Below are 6,713 nucleotides of genomic sequence, written 5' to 3'. Positions count from 1 at the left end.
CCCAGACCGGGGCACGAACCCGTGTCCCCTGCATCGGCAGGCAGACTCTCAACCACTGCGCCACCAGGGAAGCCCCTCCTTTTTGTTTTTGTTCAGATGAATATAACATGAGAAAACGAACTTTTATATTTTATTATCTGATATTTATTTTAAACTATGGTTTAGTTCTCCCCGAAGCTGGAAAGTTTTCTCTTCAAATACATACCTATGGAAGGTTTTTGTACCTCCATTTTTAAAAAGTGAGCATAGTGCAGGGAATAAAAGTTTATAGAAATGGTCTGTTTTCCTTGTTTATTATTAGTGAACAATTAGATCTCACTGTCAGTAAAACTTGATGGCTGCAGCTTCCAAACTATTGAACTTGTACTAATAAATGCAACAGTTGTTCATAATTTGGTGGTAAATGACCTTTAAATGTAGATGTTTACGGAGGCTGTCCTTGGGGAACAATTTAACTTCCAATATGCTTCCTTTTGTCAATAGCAGAATAACAAATACTGGTTAGATTTCTAATGTTGATTCAGATACCAGGAAACCTGCTGAATAAATTAGTGTACATTTGATTTATATTGACCAAAATTTTTTACATTGCTGTGTTACAGGTCAAGGTGACTTGCATTTAAATGCATTGTAGAGCAGAGGTCATGCTTGACTGACATGAATGCTTACACTGTTTTTAATTAACTTTTAAATATTATCCTAAAATTCCTTCTCAAGTACCAATTGTTAGGTAGAGGATTGAAATTAACTTAGGATATTAGTGGAGACCTTATTTTGAAAGTCAATAATTTTAATCTTTCCCATAAAAATTATTGGAGTAAATTATTGCTACATTTTATCTTATAATTTGTAAGGAAATCAGATCTGTTTTTTCCATCATAGACTCTGAATTCATTGTCTGTGGGTTTTCCATTGCCAGTTTTGCAGAAAAAATCTGAGATAGCATTGAAAACATTTTTTGAAGTAATGAACAAAGTCTTACCTAGTACAGGAAGTACTTTATCAAGCAAACGCATTTTTTTTAGTGCTAGGAACTTTTTTTTTTACTTCTTTTTTTTTTTTTTTTTTTTTTTTTTTTTGCCGTACGCGAGCCTCTCACTGCTGTGGCCCCTCCCGTTGCAAAGCACAGGCTCCGGATGCGCAGGCTCAGCGGCCATGGCCCACGGGCCCAGTCGCTCCGCGGCATGTGGGATCTTCTCGGACCGGGGCACGAACCCGTGTCCCCTGCATCGGCAGGCGGACTCTCAACCACTGCGCCACCAGGGAAGCCCGCTAGGGACTTTTTCACTGATGTTGTTGTGTGTGCCTGGAGGGAGGATGGTTTTCATGGTGAAAATGTAGATTAATCTTGTCAGCCATTCATTAGTAGTCCAAAATAGTATATGTTTTAGGGAAGCTTTAATCAACACCTTACTTGCCCTTTGAGAGAATATCTTCACAGTGAATGCTGCTTCTTTTGCATATAAGTATTGTTGGATAAAAAGCATTTTGCTTCACGGTAGAATTTTTTTCACTTATGTCCCATGTGAGAAGGTTTACATAATTCAAAAGTTTAGAACTGAAACGTGCAAAGGCTTTTATTCTTCTCAACCATGCAGATTTGTTGTTAATCAAAAAGTGTGCATTGGGAATTTCAGGATAACCTTCTGAGTTTTGCTTCTCAAGAAAAGGCAGCACAAAGCTCTTCTCTTTTACAACTTCTCATGTCAACTTTTACAGCTACCCTCTAGAGCAAGCAGGATAGCAGCTCTGTCCACCTCCAGTGAATGGCAGAGTCCTGGGATGTCAGGTTAGTTTCAGCCACACTGTAGCTTTCTGCTCAGGTTCCAATGCCCAGAACAGCATCAACCCCATATGGTCCACGAGGTCAAAAAAAGTGACAGTGTTGAAAATGCCAGTGAGTGAGAAAAGGAAGTGGAGGTAATAAAACTGAAAGTGGTGAGAGAATGACCCATGTTGTATGTGTGTATGAGATGAATCATTCAATAGTAGGAACCATTCTGAAGGACTGAGGGGAGAGTCAGGCAGCATTTCCCATAAGTGGAAAGGCAGTTGTGACTGACAAATGGAAAGACCTTTAGGTGTCATCACCAACCTCGGGAGAAGGCAGGGAGTCTGAGAAAAAGGCTAATCGTCGATGTGATGGTGCTGCTGGTGGATGACCCCTTGGGATGCCATCCAAATGAGGGATTGAACTTCTAGTGCAAATAATTAGCTGCTAACGCTGTGGTGCTCAGCTCTTGCTGCACCTTGGAGTCACCTGGAGATCTTTATAAACCAGAGGTGCCTGGGTCCTACCCTCAGACAGTCTAATGGTTCTGGATTATGGGTTGAGCCCTGGAATTTTTTTAAAGTCTTTGGGTGATTCTGATGAGCAGTAAAAGTTAAGAACTGCACTAAAAATATCCCCACGATGCTTGTGGAGATCATTAAGGGAGGTTCCTTGCCCCGGCACATCTTAATAGGGTAAGTCAGTGGTTCTGAAGAGCAATTTCAGGCTCCATCTCCAGAGATTCTCAGGTGATTGGAGCCCAGGCTTTGGTAGGTTGAGCTCTTCAGGTGATTTTAATTTGTAGCTAAGCCTGCAAACTAAGGAGGTGGCTTACCCTGTTTTGAAAAAGATGCCCTGTAGAGTGTATATTTAGCATGAAGGAGATATGTCAGCTTTGTTTTAAAGCTTTAAAGGACTGATTTACATTCTGATTCAGCCAAAGTGCACCTAAGACTGAGCACTTAAAACACTCTTAAGTCTTTTGATCCATAAACAAATGAACTTAGAAAAAGCTTTCCTGATGTCAGCTAGTTTGAGGAACTTCTGAGGAGTGTCACTGGTAAGCTTTGGAGCCAGACAGACTTGGTACAACATTCTGGCTTGTAACTTCCCAGCAAGGCAACTTGTGCAAGTCCTCACCCTCCCTCTGTTCCCTAAAGTGCTGACCTCAGTTTTCTCTCAAGGATCTCAAATTAAGTATCAGCCTCACAGTAAGAACTCTCCGACTGGGGCGGCTGTTGTTATTTCTAATCTTTCTAATTAAATTTTTGCCAATAGAGGTTAATATTTCATCATCTATTTTACCTTTCTTTCACCTAGTGTTAATTTTTTTCACCTTTGAGTAGTTTCATATTTAATTCACTGCTTTAAATGAATTATTGTTTTATTTGTACTTAGATTTTTATTTATTTCATTGAAGTATAGTTGATTTACAATGTTGTGTTAGTTTCAGGTGTACAGCACAGTGATTCAGGTATATATAAATATATATATTCTTTTTCAGGTATATATATATTCTTTTTCAGATTCTTTTCCCTTATAGATTATTACAAAATATTGAGTATATCTATTTTATATATAGTAGTGTGTATATTTTAATCCCACATGCCTAATTTATCCCCCTCCCCTTTCCCTCTTGGTAACCATGTTTGTTTTCTATGTCTGTGGATCTATTTCTGTTTTGTAAATAAGTTCATTTGTATCTTTTTAAATGAATTATTTTTAAAAAGCATTATAGCTGATTCACTTTGTTATAAAGCAGAAACTAACACACCATTGTAAAGCAGTTATACTCCAATAAAGATGTAAAAAATTATACTGCAAAAAAAAACTAAAAAAAAAAGCATTATCAAAAGACCCTTGCAATGCTTTCAGATTAGAGAATGACATCTGAAGTGTGCTTATCACCTCATATGTAAAAACAAATGAAGAATGTTGATTATGTGGTTAAACAACCGATTGTTGACAACTGCTATTTATTTATTGATCACTGAGTGTTTAGATGAAATTCCAGCCACTCTTCTTCACTGTAGACTCCTAATAGTGTTCGCAGGTGAAACTTTGAATTGTTTTCCTCCTTTCTCCTGATATAAGAAGGTCTTTTTAGAAGAAGGCAGACAACCAAACCTAAATCTGTAAGTGTTTTAGCATATGGCTCTGGCCTGGCAGTGGAGCTGGGCCAGTCCCCACCCAGACCCATTCTTGTGTGCTTTTATCTGAGCAGAAGTAGAACTTTTGACTTCTGACTCATCAGTGTTCAGGTTTAGCCAGGTTCAGATGACGGCAGTTTGAACGAATGTCACTGTAACCTGGAGTTTTGTGTTAGAAGCTGTTTCTGCAGTCAGGGTTTGTTCCTTCAGTAAGTCCTGGTTTTAGAAAAGTTCTGTGGAGTTCATCTTTCTGTGACCTAGAGGATTCTAAATGCCTGGCTATGGAGGCCGACAGTCTGCTTTATTGGAAGTTTAGCTCAGAGTTCACGTGATTAGGGTGAGTAAGTTCTTGTACTGGGTGCTGTGTAGGGCCCCAAGCGGGGCTGGCAGGGAGAGCCTGGCACAAGTACCAGGCACAGGCCGGAGCCATGAGAGGTGGCAGTGGGTGAGGGCTGGGTGAAGGCATGGAGATGTGGAACGTGAGGCACAATTTCATCAGCCCCAATATTTACTTACATTCATTTATTCAGTCAATGGTTCTTTTTTTTTCCCTTGTGTTTGGCCACATGCCTTGGGGGATCTTAGTTCCCAGACTAGAGATTGAACCCAGGCCCTCAGCGGTGAAAGCACAGAGTCCTAACCACTGGACAGTCAGGGAATTACCCAACCAATGGTTCTTTTTTTCTTTGTTTTTTTTAATACATTTGTTTATTTATTTATTTTTGGGTGTGTTGGGTCTTTATTGCTGCGCGCGGGCTTTCTCTAGTTGCAGCGAGCCGGGTCTACTCTTGGTTGCGGTGCACGGGCTTCTCATTGCAGTGGCTTCTCTTGTTGTGGAGCACAAGCTCTAGGCACGTGGGCTTCAGTAGTTGTGGCAGGCGGGCTCAGTAGTTGTGGCTTGCGGGCCCTAGAGTGCAGGTTCAGTAGTTGTGACGCACGGGCTTAGTTGCTCTGTGGCATGTGGGATCTTCCCGGACCAGGGCTCGAACCTGTGTCCCCTGCACTGGCAGGAAGATTCTTGACCACTGTGCCACCAGGGAAGTCCTCAACCAATGGTTCTTGAAGGCCTACAGTACACCAGGTGCTGTACTGGGCCCTAAGGTTGCCATCACTTTCAGCAGTTTCTTTCCAAGACCCTCAAGAAATCCCAGAACTCTTTTTCAGAAAGATTCTTCCTGTTTGTGAACACCATGTACACCTGAGCTATAGTTAAATCAACTAATCCTGTATTGCTCCGTGGAGAGTTGAATGTATAAACACAGTTATGTTAACAAGCTTCAATATGAGCAAACTGTTAACTTCAGTTTTCTTATCCTTAAAACAGGTGAACGGTAATACCTAACCATAAAGTCATAGCCAATATTAAATGGCATGAGGCATGTGAACTGCCTGGCAAGGGTCTGCCTCAGATTACGTTTAGTGCAAAAAGAGCTACCGCTGTAATTAGGCCTCTCTCTGCCTTCACAACCTTGGCTCAGTCCTTCTCTGAAGGCCAGGTACCAAAACACAGTCTAGAAGCCTGTGTGAAAGACAGCTAGGGGCGGGGTCTCCCAACAAGTTTCCTTGTTGTGTAACACATGGGGCAACCAGGGAGCACTAAATGGGTGTGATGGTCCAAGTAGAGGGGAAAATTGATGTGTGCCCTTGGGTGCTGACAAGTGTCAGCGTGTTGTACTTGTTCTGATACTGGCCCATGCAGCATTAGAGCCAGCCTTTGTGAATCAGGTAGATGTTTATGTTTACTTTGTAACCTTGACCTCCTTGAGATAACTTTCTGTGAGAAGACAAGTAGCAACACTGTTGAAGAGTGGACCTTGGATGACACCCAGCCACTTCCTAACCATGTGTTTAACAGTCCCCAGTTGTTTAAATGCTTTGAGCCTTGGTTCTCATAAATAGGCATGCTAGGAATACTTTATATCCATTAGGGATTGTTTTAATCAAGTGAAATAATAGGTGTAAAGCCCTTAACACATGGTTGGTTCTGTAGTAGTTGGTGTTGGCATTTGTTTCTAAGAATTTAAATCTTTATGTTGGATTTCTATAGAGAGTTCCCTAAGTTAGGCTTGTGTGGGATTCCTGATTTGAGTACATTGGATACTGCGAACCCCTCTCCTGTTCCTTCACTTTACCACCAAAGCAAAACAAAAACAACAAAAATAATGCCTTTCAAGTAAACATTTCATAGAAATTCCAGTATGGCAAAGCGATTTGGGGTTCATGAAGTTGAATTAGAGTTTGACCTGTGTTTATTTTATTCATGAACTGTTTAGGATTTTCTCATGTCCGGTAGACACACTCTGTCAAAACCAATTAATGATAAAGTTTTGCCAAACGCAAAATACAGTGCCATGAAAAAAGTTTACTTAGAACTCCAGAGAGCTTGAATATTATGACTTCATTTATTATTTTTTTTATACACATCAGTGTGTACATGTCAATCCCAATCGCCCAATTCATCCCACCACCACCCCCATCCCCCCGCCGCTTTCCCCCCTTGGCGTCCATATGTTTGTTCCCTACATCTGTGTATGACTTCCTTTTTTTTTTTTTTTTTGTCTAAATGTTTTTATTGGAAACAGATAGTTGCACCAAGCAAGAGCGTACTTTCCCCACTCCAAATTAAAACAGAGCACAACAGGGGCAAACATCATTTGGCAGGACAGCTCCAATGTGTGAACATCCTTCTTTCTACGCACTGTGGTTGGGGTAACTTTATTCGTAAGCAGTCATTCTTAGACAAAATATTAACCCCAAAGTACTGATGTCACTCGAAAGGAAGTGGCCTTAAT

At 40.8% G+C, this 6,713-nt stretch overlaps 1 protein-coding gene across 2 annotated transcripts in view; it reads left to right on the top strand.

The window, feature by feature from the left end:
- SNX24 (sorting nexin 24) overlaps positions 1-6,713 on the top strand; it is a 181,366-nt gene that overhangs the window by 20,337 nt on the left and 154,316 nt on the right. The gene's annotated exons all lie outside the window — the stretch shown is intronic.

The sequence above is a fragment of the Phocoena sinus genome, chromosome 3, assembly GCF_008692025.1.
Source record: "Phocoena sinus isolate mPhoSin1 chromosome 3, mPhoSin1.pri, whole genome shotgun sequence".
In the NCBI taxonomy this organism is placed as follows: Eukaryota; Metazoa; Chordata; class Mammalia; order Artiodactyla; family Phocoenidae; genus Phocoena; species Phocoena sinus.
The sequence above is the reverse complement of the archived record's forward strand: the minus strand, read 5'-3'. Positions and strand labels throughout refer to the sequence as shown.